The sequence below is a fragment of the Oncorhynchus nerka genome, linkage group LG25, assembly GCF_034236695.1.
Source record: "Oncorhynchus nerka isolate Pitt River linkage group LG25, Oner_Uvic_2.0, whole genome shotgun sequence".
Taxonomy (NCBI): domain Eukaryota; kingdom Metazoa; phylum Chordata; class Actinopteri; order Salmoniformes; family Salmonidae; genus Oncorhynchus; species Oncorhynchus nerka.
This window is the reverse complement of record NC_088420.1, coordinates 17980813-17991463: the sequence shown is the minus strand read 5'-3', so window position 1 is coordinate 17991463 and position 10651 is coordinate 17980813.

Genomic DNA, 10651 nt, shown 5'->3' with positions numbered 1-10651 from the left:
ACAATAGTATGCAAGTGTAAACACCATGGGACCACGTAGCCGTCATACCTCTCAGGAAGGAGAAGCGTTCTGTCTCCTAGAGATTGAACGTACTTTGGTGCGAAAAGTGCAAATCAATCCCAGAACAACAGCAAAGGTGAAGATGCTGGAGGAAACGGGTACAAAAGTATCTATATCCACAGTAAAACGAGTCCTACATCGACATATCTTGAAGGCCGCTCAGCCAGGAAGAAGCCACTGCTCCAAAACCACCATAAAAAAGCCAGACTTACAGTTTGCAACTGCACATGGGGACAAAGATCGTACTTTTTGGAGAAATGTCCTCTGGTCTGATGAAATCTAAAATAGAACTGTTTGGCCATAATGACCATCGTTATGTTTGGAGCAAACGGGGATGCTTGCAAGCTGAAGAACACCATCCCAACCGTGAAGCACGGGGGTGGCAGCATCATGTTGTGGGGGTGCTTTGCTGCAGGAGGGACTGGTGCACTTCACAAAATAGATGGCATCATGAGGACTGAAAATTATGTGGATATATTGAAGCAACATCTCAAGACATCCGTCAGGAAGTTAAATCTTTGTCGCAAATGGGTCTTCCAAATGGACAATGACCCCAAGCATACTTCCAAAGTTGTGGCAAAATGGCTTAAGGACAACAAAGTCAAGGTATTGGAGTGGCCATTGTAACAGTATAACTTTAGCCCATCCCCTCGCCCATACCCGGGTGCGAACCAGAGACCCTCTGCACACATCAACAACAGTCACCCACGAAGCATCGTTACCCATCACTCCACAAAAGCCGCGGCCCTTGCAGAGCAAGGGGAACCACTACTTCAAGGTCTCAGAGCAAGTAACGTCACCAATTGAAACGCTATTTAGCGCGCACCACCGCTAACTAGCTAGCCATTTCACATCCGTTACACCATCACAAAGCCCTGAACTCAATCCTAACGAGCATTCGTGGGCAGAATTGAACAAACGTGTGCAAGCAAGGAGGCCTACAAACCTGACTCGGTTACACCAGCTCTGTCAAGAGGAATGGGCCAACATTCACCCAACTTATTGTGGGAAACTTTTGACCAAAGTTAAACAATTTAAAGGCAATTCTATCAAATATGAATTGAGTGTATGTAAACTTCTGACTCACTGGGAATGTGATGAAAGAAATAAAAGCTGAAATAAATCATTTTTGCTACTATAATTCTGACATTTCACATTCTTAAAATAAAGTGGTGATCCGAACTGACCTAAAACAGGGACTATTTACTTGGATTAAATATCAGGAATTGTGAAAAACTGAGTTTAATTGTATTTGGCTAAGGTGTGTGTAAACTTCTGACTTCAACTGTACATTTTAATATTGATCTCTGTTGGTCTCTTGATCTCTTTTATTAGACACCAGTGCCTTACTCAAGGGCATATCAACATGTTTTTAATCTAGACTAAAGCAGCATTCACCTAAAACTGTCATTTGAAGACATTGAATTGATGATAATCCGTGTGACAGCCCATCTAGGTCTTTTTTTAATGTTTCTGTGACATACAGTAGAATTTACCCATACTCAAGTTCATTTTTTCTAAATGAAACAGAAAATCAAGGAAAATACATGAAAGGTTAGCTGGGTAATTTAATGATCCTGCTTTATGGCACAGCCAACAGGTTGGTAACTGATTTCCTGCACAGTAGACATAAAAACAACTCCACTCCATGGTTCTGAATGCTAGGCTGTAGTAAAAAGCAAGAAGCAAATAAAGATTGTGTGTTGTATGGGAGGGCAGTTAACCTGCATCTCGTTCCTTTTGGCTTTACTGTACAAAGACAGACAAAAAGGTAAAATGACCCAAAAAAAGCTTTATTCAACTTTGATTAGAAACATTCAAAGCTCTCCACAAGCATGCAAATTATGTTCTCCATGGTAATAAAAAAAAACAAGCAACCTTCACAATGGTAAAATATAGCAACAGTGCATTATGAAATGTATTCAACCTCACGTTTGCCTTGAATTGTAAAAATGCATTTTCATTGATGTACACAACTAGCAAAAATACATTTTTGGGGCTGCCTCTCGTCCCTGTTGCGCTGCCGTGCCAACTCCTCAAAATGCTACTGCTCTGCTTTGGCTGCCTCCAACTCTTCCCTGGGGCGGCGATATTCCCCAGCCTGTGCCCAGGGTCCCTCTCTGTCCAAAATCTCCTCCCATGTCCAGGAGTCCAGAACTCGCTGCTGCCAGATACCACGCTGCTTCGTCCTTGGTTGGTGGGTGATTCTGTAACGATCGTCTGTGGTGGAAGAAGGTGAGGACCAATGCGCAGCGTCGTAAGTGTTCATATTTTTTATAAAATAACTGAACACTGAACAAAACAATAAACAAAAAGTCCCGTAAGGTGAATGGAAAAAAAAAACACAAACAGGAAATAATCACCCACAAAACACAGGTGGGAAAAGGCTACCTAGGTATGATTCTCAATCAGAGACAACAAACGACACCTGCCTCTGACATAGAAACATAGAAAAAAGAACATAGACTACCCACCCCAACTCACGCCCTGACCAAACTAAAACAAAGACATAACAAAGGAACTAAGGTCAGAACGTGACAGTAAGTAAACATTTCACTGTAAGGTTTACACCTGTTGTATTTGGCGCACGTAAAAAATAAACTTTGATTTGATTTGATTTGGAAATCACCCTCTAGTGGCCTCATGGGTGGAATGTAAATATTTTTAATTATTTTCTCATTAATAAACTTAAGTGCAGAGAATCCGATGTTTCTGTGTCAAACGGTTTTGTTATATTTCAGTCTTCTGTGATATATAAAGTGTAATATTGGGATGCAAACTCAAAATGGAATACATTTCAACTCTATATATCTGACACAATACAGGTCCCTTCTTTTTTAAAGCCCATAACCATGTGTGTGAGGTGTATACTTTTGTTACAAAATATATTTGTTTAAGACGATCAAGAACACTATGTGACTCTGATTTAGCCCACTGTAGTAAAATGTTAGCATGAACAATATATACACCGAAAATATTGAGTAACGCTAACAAATGGCTAATCACTAACAGGCATGCTAAATATGAATTAATTCTGAATGGAAATGCTAATGTTAGCAATAACATTAGCGGGGGCACGAGTTAGCTAACACGCTCAACATAAATGGCGATTACAACAATAGGCAATTTTGAGCCCCGTAAACCACAAGACAAACATCTTAAGGCACTTACTTTTAGATGCACATACAATAAAATATCAGACAACGCAGGTATTGTGACCACATCGGACCTGACAGAGCTAGTGACATGGAGCCTGATTGAGCTAGGGGATGTTAGGGTTATCAGGATGGAAAGCTCTGGGCCTACTGGGATAGACAACTGGAGACCTAGCATAGCAGGTGACTGAAGACACTAGGTGATCAGGGAACTGAGGGCTAAGATGCTCTGGACCTACTGGGAATATAGAGACTTTAGACTGAGGACCTAATAGGAGAGAGGGTGAGGTGTCACCTACGACAGGATAGTGAACACCTCGGTGAGGTTGGTCCTCAAAGGGGACGTCAGGTGAGTCTTCCACTGCGACGTCAGGAGGGTATCCCAAAGCTGGAACTAGCACAACATAGTTCAGAGGGGCTAGCATAAACCCCAAGACTTGGACAGGCAGGTCCCACCAGGCCGGGGCTGACAGGGCCTGGAGAGCAGACATGGACCGCAGAGACTGGAGGGGGCTCCCAGGTCTTCTTTGGACAACAGCAGGCTGGATGTCAAAGGATGGAGGAGGGAAACATCTTAGGACAGCAGAAGGCTGGATGTCAAAAGATGGACTAGGCGGTTCCCTAGTCCAAAACAGACTATAGCACTGATACTATATGCATGACATGACTAACAAGCTAGCACAGGCTTGTATATACACAGGCAGTTAGAAAAGCCAAGGCTAGCTTTTTCAAGCAGAAATTTGCTTCCTGCATCACAAACTCAAAAAAGTTCTGGGACACTAAAGTCCATGGTGAATAAGAACACCTCCTAGCTGCCCACTGCACTGAGGATAGGAAACTGTCACCACCGATAAATCTACTATATTTGAGAATTTCAATAAGCATTTTTCAACGGCTGACCATGCTTTCCACCTGGCTACCCCTACCCCGGTCAACAGCACTGCACCCCCCACAGCAACTCGCCCAAGCCTTCCCAATTTCCCCTTCTCCCAAATCCAGTCAGCTGATGTTCTGAAAGAGCTGCAAAACCTGGACCCCTACAAATCAGCCGGGCTAGACAATCTGGACCCTTTCTTTCTAAAATTATCTGCCGAAATTGTTGCAACCCTTATTACTAGCATGTTCAACCTTTCTTTCGTGCAGTCTGAGATTCCCAAAGATTGGAAAGCAGCTTCGGTCATCCCCTTCTTCAAAGGGGGGGACACTCTTGACCCAAACTGCTACAGACCTATATCTATCCTACCTTGCCTTTCTAATGTCTTCGAAAGCCAAGTCAACAAACAGATTACCGACCATTTCCAATCCCACCCCACCTTCTCTGCTATGCAATCTGGTTTCAGAGCTGGTCATGGGTGCAACTCAGCCACGCTCAAGGACCTAAACTATATCTTAACCGCCATCGATAAGAAACAATACTGTGCAGCCGTATTAATCGACCTGCCCAAGGCTTTGACTCTGTCAATCACCACATTCTTATCGGCAGACTCGATAGCCCTGGTCTCTCAAATGATTGCCTCGCCTGGTTCACCAACTACTTCTCTGATAGTTCAGTGTGTCAAATCGGAGGGCCTGTTGTCCAGGCCTCTGGCAGTCTATGGGGTGCCACATGGTTCAATTCTTGGGCAGACTCTCTTCTCTGTATACACCAATGATGTCACTGTCAAGACCCGGTTACGAACTCAGGTCTCCGGTGTGAGAAAGTCACTTAGCAAACTGAGCCACTAATAGTCAGCAGAGCCCAGAAGATGAGGCAGACACAGCATTACTTGAGACAGTGTTTTAATAAAGTAAAGGAAGGTTCTTCAGGCAAAAATATAAATCCACAACGTCAAAAGTCATTCCAAGAGAAAAAGGTCATCCTCCAAGTCAAAAGGTAAATCCACAAGGTGGTAGGTACAGCAGGAAAAAGCCTCAAAAGATAATCAAAAATAAATAAACGAGAACAAAAACAGCGTACCACAAGAGAGTCCAACTGGAGCAACAACTGTTCACAGCATCGCTGGGTGCTAACATTCAAATAAAGAGCAAAGAACTGAGGAAAACTAAGGGTTTAAATACAATCAAGGGAAACGAGGCACAGGTGCAAATAATAACTGGAAACAAGGGAAAACAAAAGGGTCAAAAAAGCACCATGGGGACATCTAGTGGCCAAAACCAGAACAATCCTGGCCAAATCCTGACAGTTGCTCTTGCTGCTGGTGAATCTCTGATCCACCTCTACGCAGACGACACAATTCTGTATACTTCTGGCCCTTCTTTGGACACTGTGTTAACAACCCGAGCTTCAATGCCATACAACTCTCCTTCCGTGGGCTCCAACTGCTCTTAAATACAAGTAAAACTAAATGCATGCTCTTCAACCGATCGCTGCTTGCACCTACCCGCCCGTCCAGCATCACGACTCTAGACGGTTCTGACTTAGAATATGTGGACAAGTACAAATACCTAGGTGTCTGGTTAGACTGTAAACTCTCCTTCCAGACTCACATCAAACATCTCCAATCCAAAGTTAAATCTAGAATTGGCTTCCTATTTCGCAACAAAGCATCCTTCACATACCCTCTTAAAACTGACCATCCTACCGATCCTCGATTTCGGCGATGTCATGTACAAAATAGCCTCCAATACCATACTCAATAAATTGGATGCAATCTATCACAGTGCCATCCGTTCTGTCACCAAAGCCCCATATTCTACCCACCACTGCTACCTGTATGCTCTCGTTGGCTGGCCCTCGCTTCATACTCGTCGCCAAACTCACTGGCTCCAGGTCATCTTCAAGACCCTGCTAGGTAAAGTCCCCCCTTATCTCAGCTCACTGGTCACCATAGCAGCACCCACCTGTTGCACGCGCTCCAGCAGGTATATCTCTCTGGTCACCTCCAAAACCAATTCTTCCTTTGGCCGCCTCTCCTTCCAGTTCTCTGCTGCCAATGTCTGGAACAGACTACAAAAATCTCTGAAACTGGAAACACTTATCTCCCTCACTAGCTGTAAGCACCAGCTGTCAGAGCTGCTCACAGATTACTGCACCTGTACATAATAGCCCATCTATAATTTAGCCCAAACAACTACCTCTTCCCCTACTGTATTTATTTATTTTGCTCCTTTGTACCCCATTATTTCTCTCTACTTTGCACATTCTTCCATTGCAAATCTACCATTCCAGTGTTTTATTTGCTATATTGTATTTACTTCGCCACATGGCCTTTTTTGCCTGCACCTCCCTTATCTCACCTCATTTGCTCACATTGTATATAGACTTATTTTTCTACTGTATTATTGACTGTATGTTTGTTCTACTTCATGTGTAACTCTGTATTGAACTGCTTTGCTTTATCTTGGCCAGGTCGCAGTTGTAAATGAGAACTTGTTCTCAACTTGCCTACCTGGTTAAATAAAGGTGAAATAATAAATAAAATAAAAAATATAACAGCATGGGCTGTACCACTGTAGCAGGAAATGTGTGTTCACATGACAAGCTACACAGGCTATGGAACTTGTAGAAATTGGTAAATATACTAATGTAAACAATGCAGTATTGTAAGTACGTCTTCACAACATGAACACATTTACCATGAGCGGTGTACACAGAAAATAGCCTAGCAGCACTCGTGAGAACTGTGGTTTACCGCTAACAGGAATGCTAAATAATAACGCATTCTGAATGGATATTCTAACACTAGCGAGCTAGCTAACAATCCCCACATAAATGTTGATTACAACAATAGGCAATCTTAAACTCCGAAATCAACAAGACATCAACATATTAAGGCACTTATTTTTAGATGTACGCACAGTAAAATATCAGACAGCTAAAGGTGTGTGACCACAGGAGGAAGAGTAGTAGGAGTGCTCGTCATGGTAGGGAAAGCACGTTTCTGACATCTTGCCTGCCCGTGCTGGGGTCCTACACTGAATGTCCCGGGAATTCTATTGTTGATAGGCTGATATAAACTGATTGGTGTGACCTTGACCAATAGGAACTAAAAGAATGGCGAATAATGTTTTGTGCCATTTTGGAGTCAATTTTATTCTAAGTAAGAATAGAAAATGTTTATGAACACGTGTACTTTTATGTGGATGCTACCATGATTATATATAATTATGTTTGAACTGTGAATTAAAAGGTTACAGAGGCACAAGGATCATACCCCCTAAAAAACTGTTGAACTGACAGTAACTGGAGGCCATCGGGGTGTGTGTACATGTGAAAAACTTGATTTAGAGAAGCATGGGGACACGCTCTTGAAGGAAGGGGGTAGTTCAGCACATTAATCAGCTTTATAACCAGTGTTGAGCCTAACCGGCATACATAGGCTGCGTGTGAGTTTTAAATTTGGGGTAAGCATTTTCACCATTAAAATGCTAACCTCCCCTGTTATTGGTAATGATAAGATGTTAGAATGTTTGTTGTAGCCTCTGAAAGGTATCTTACTCATCATTATTCATGATTTATTCATGATTTTTCTTAATCATGGCATTATCAGGATTTATTTTGAAATGTTCAGAAACATCTTAGAAGGAAATTATTCAAGTCACCATTCACCGTTTAGTTCCTATTGTGCAAAACATAACATGAAAACACCAAAAACAAACTGCAAATGCATCCAAGATTAGAGTCTCAAACTTGATGTAGTCATTGCGTGCAAGGAATATGGGACCAAATACTAAACCTTTGACTGCTTTTATAGACTATAAGAGAATTTGTCCAAATATGTATGACTTACTAACATGGGGGGGACTAGATAAATAAAGTGCTTTCATTTCTAAACTGTAAAACAGATATGTATAAAAGAAAAACTCAAATAATAGGTGACATTCTGTACTGTCGCCTCATCTGACACATTTGATCTCAAGTCCAAAATGCTGTAGAATAGAGCCAAATTTAAATTTTAGCTTCAATGTCCAAAAACAAATTGAGATTGTACTTCACCTGTCATGTCAAAGCGGTACAGAAAATGATATCATATGCATCTTTATATTTATAAATGTTGTAGAGTATATAAGCACTTGTGTCCCCACATTCAGAAAATATTTAATTTCTTGATTTTACTTTGTAGTAAACATTAAAATATAGACCTATTCATTAGTCAAATTTAGCCAGAGCTCACCCAGATCAGGAAGATGGTGATGTCATATGACATCGTTCGGGAATACTAGTAATTTCAACAACTGATTAATATTAAAAAAGTGACAAAATAACTCAATTCGGCTAAAGCGACACTTATCATCAACCAATTTTGCATTCAATGTCAGTTTGTCAAGCCACAACTTCCTGACGGAAACGAGAAGTGACACTTCAAAAGACCACATGGTTATGAATAGTTGCATGGACTGAAAGATATTGCAAAACTATCACTACTACAGTATTGAAAACTACTTAGGTTTTACAAACAAGGCCTCAGATCTATAAACTAATGACTGGACAAGTAATCAGATGAAGGGCCACGATCAGTAGGGCACAACAATGTTTTGAAACGAAAAGCAGAAATGACACTGTCTTGCAGTCTTGGTAAAAAAAACAAATGACCAAGAGAGTGTGTTGTGCATGTTTGCAGATTCAAGGGTTGTGTGGTAGCCACAGGCCACTGGGTACAACACATAAATAAGAATTTGTTCTTAACTGACTTGGTCACATAAATAAAATAAAATATAATTACAACAGGGATAATTGGGAAATATTTGGTTGAGAAGATCAATGTGATTACAACCTATATTCACCCACTCAAAAAGACAGTTGAATTTCCAATGTTACGCTTTTAACCATTTTAAAAGTACAGAAAAATTCAAATGGGAATACAATGTCAGATATTTTGTATATTTATACAACAGATTCATGTGTTGTCACTATGCTTCATCTAATAGTAGAACCAAATGACCTGGATTGCAGATGAGATTACATTAAAAGTACATGGTGCAAGTGATCAGTGCCATTCAAGATTCTGCACAGATTATTATAGCAATTGTGAAGACCTCCACAGACCTGCAACCATGGCATGCTATCTTGAACATGTTTAATCCCATTTTTTAACTTAGATTTTTGGTTGAGTTGGAGTCGGAGAGGTGAATCCAACATATGTTAACTTGTCCACGAGTAGTTAATAGGCTATTTATTGTATTTCAAAAGTGATATTCACATCTCCATCTCATCCTAATTCACTACATTGGTGTCAAAAAGAGAGATGGCGTCCGTGAGGCCATCGGAGTGGCATGTACAAGTGAGGGATTTGGCAAAGAGAAATTACTGAACACTGTAGCGACATTAATCCAACACCTAACCACCTTGTCAAGAGTTTCGGGCCTCCTTTCATGGTGATTCCAGGCAGCCGCTCAAGAGTAAAATATGTACAATGTTTGAAATAATTGTGTTTTTTGTTGATGTGTCGCACTGCTCCCTGCTTTTAAACGGATTAAGCATTGCTTTGACAACGATGGATTGATTGTACAAACGTTGTGGAAAACTCATCAAATTTTCTACAGATTTACAAAAAACATGCACCTCCACTGGCACTGCATATCCGAGACAAACTTCAGTGCTTCGGGATAATGCGGCAAGAAGCTGGGTGAGAGGGAATACAGCTAGTAAGGGCACACAGGAAAATACTGACAATAGAAGGTAACAGACCTAAAATGCATCAAAAACACAATCGCTCACATCAATGCAGAGCTCTAACTGAATTATGTGATGTCGCAAATACGTCCCTGAATGCACCAGAGACTCCAAATGTGCTTGTTTGTTATTCAAGATCATTGATAAACAAAGTGGATGCATTTGAACTGCTTCTTCAATTAGTAAATGCAGACATTGGATGTGTCACTGAAACTTGGGCCCACGAAAATATCCCAGATTAATCTCTTTTCATATATAACTATCAGATGTTCAGAAATGACAGGTCCCGAGAGGGGATGAGAGGAGGGTGTCTGGCTAAGTATGTGAACCACAGTATGCAGTCAAAGAGAAGAACTGACCTAGAGAAAGAGGAATGTGAGTGTATGTGGCTTCAGTTCCGTCCTAAACGACTCCCCAGCTCAGTTTCAACTCTGTTCGTGGGAGTACTCTACCATCCACCATGGGCAAATGAGAAAACACTGTTGATGTGATCAGGATGTCCTATCTCCAAATGGGTCTGTATGGAGACTTTAATCACCTGCCTATCAAGATGCTGACAAACTCCCATCCAGACATGAAACAAGTGGACAAAGACAAGACCAGAGGGGACGCCATCCTAGATCTGATCATTACATATATGAAGAATCACTACAACACCCCCATCGTACTTGCTCCTCTCAGATCCAGTGATCACAAATGTCTGCTGTTCTCCCCAAACACAACATCAGGAGGGAGAAGCCAGGTGCAGCAGAAAAAGGACGTCTGGTAACCCAGAACAGAAAGGAGGTCTCGGCACATTGTATGGCCTGTACTAACTGGTCTG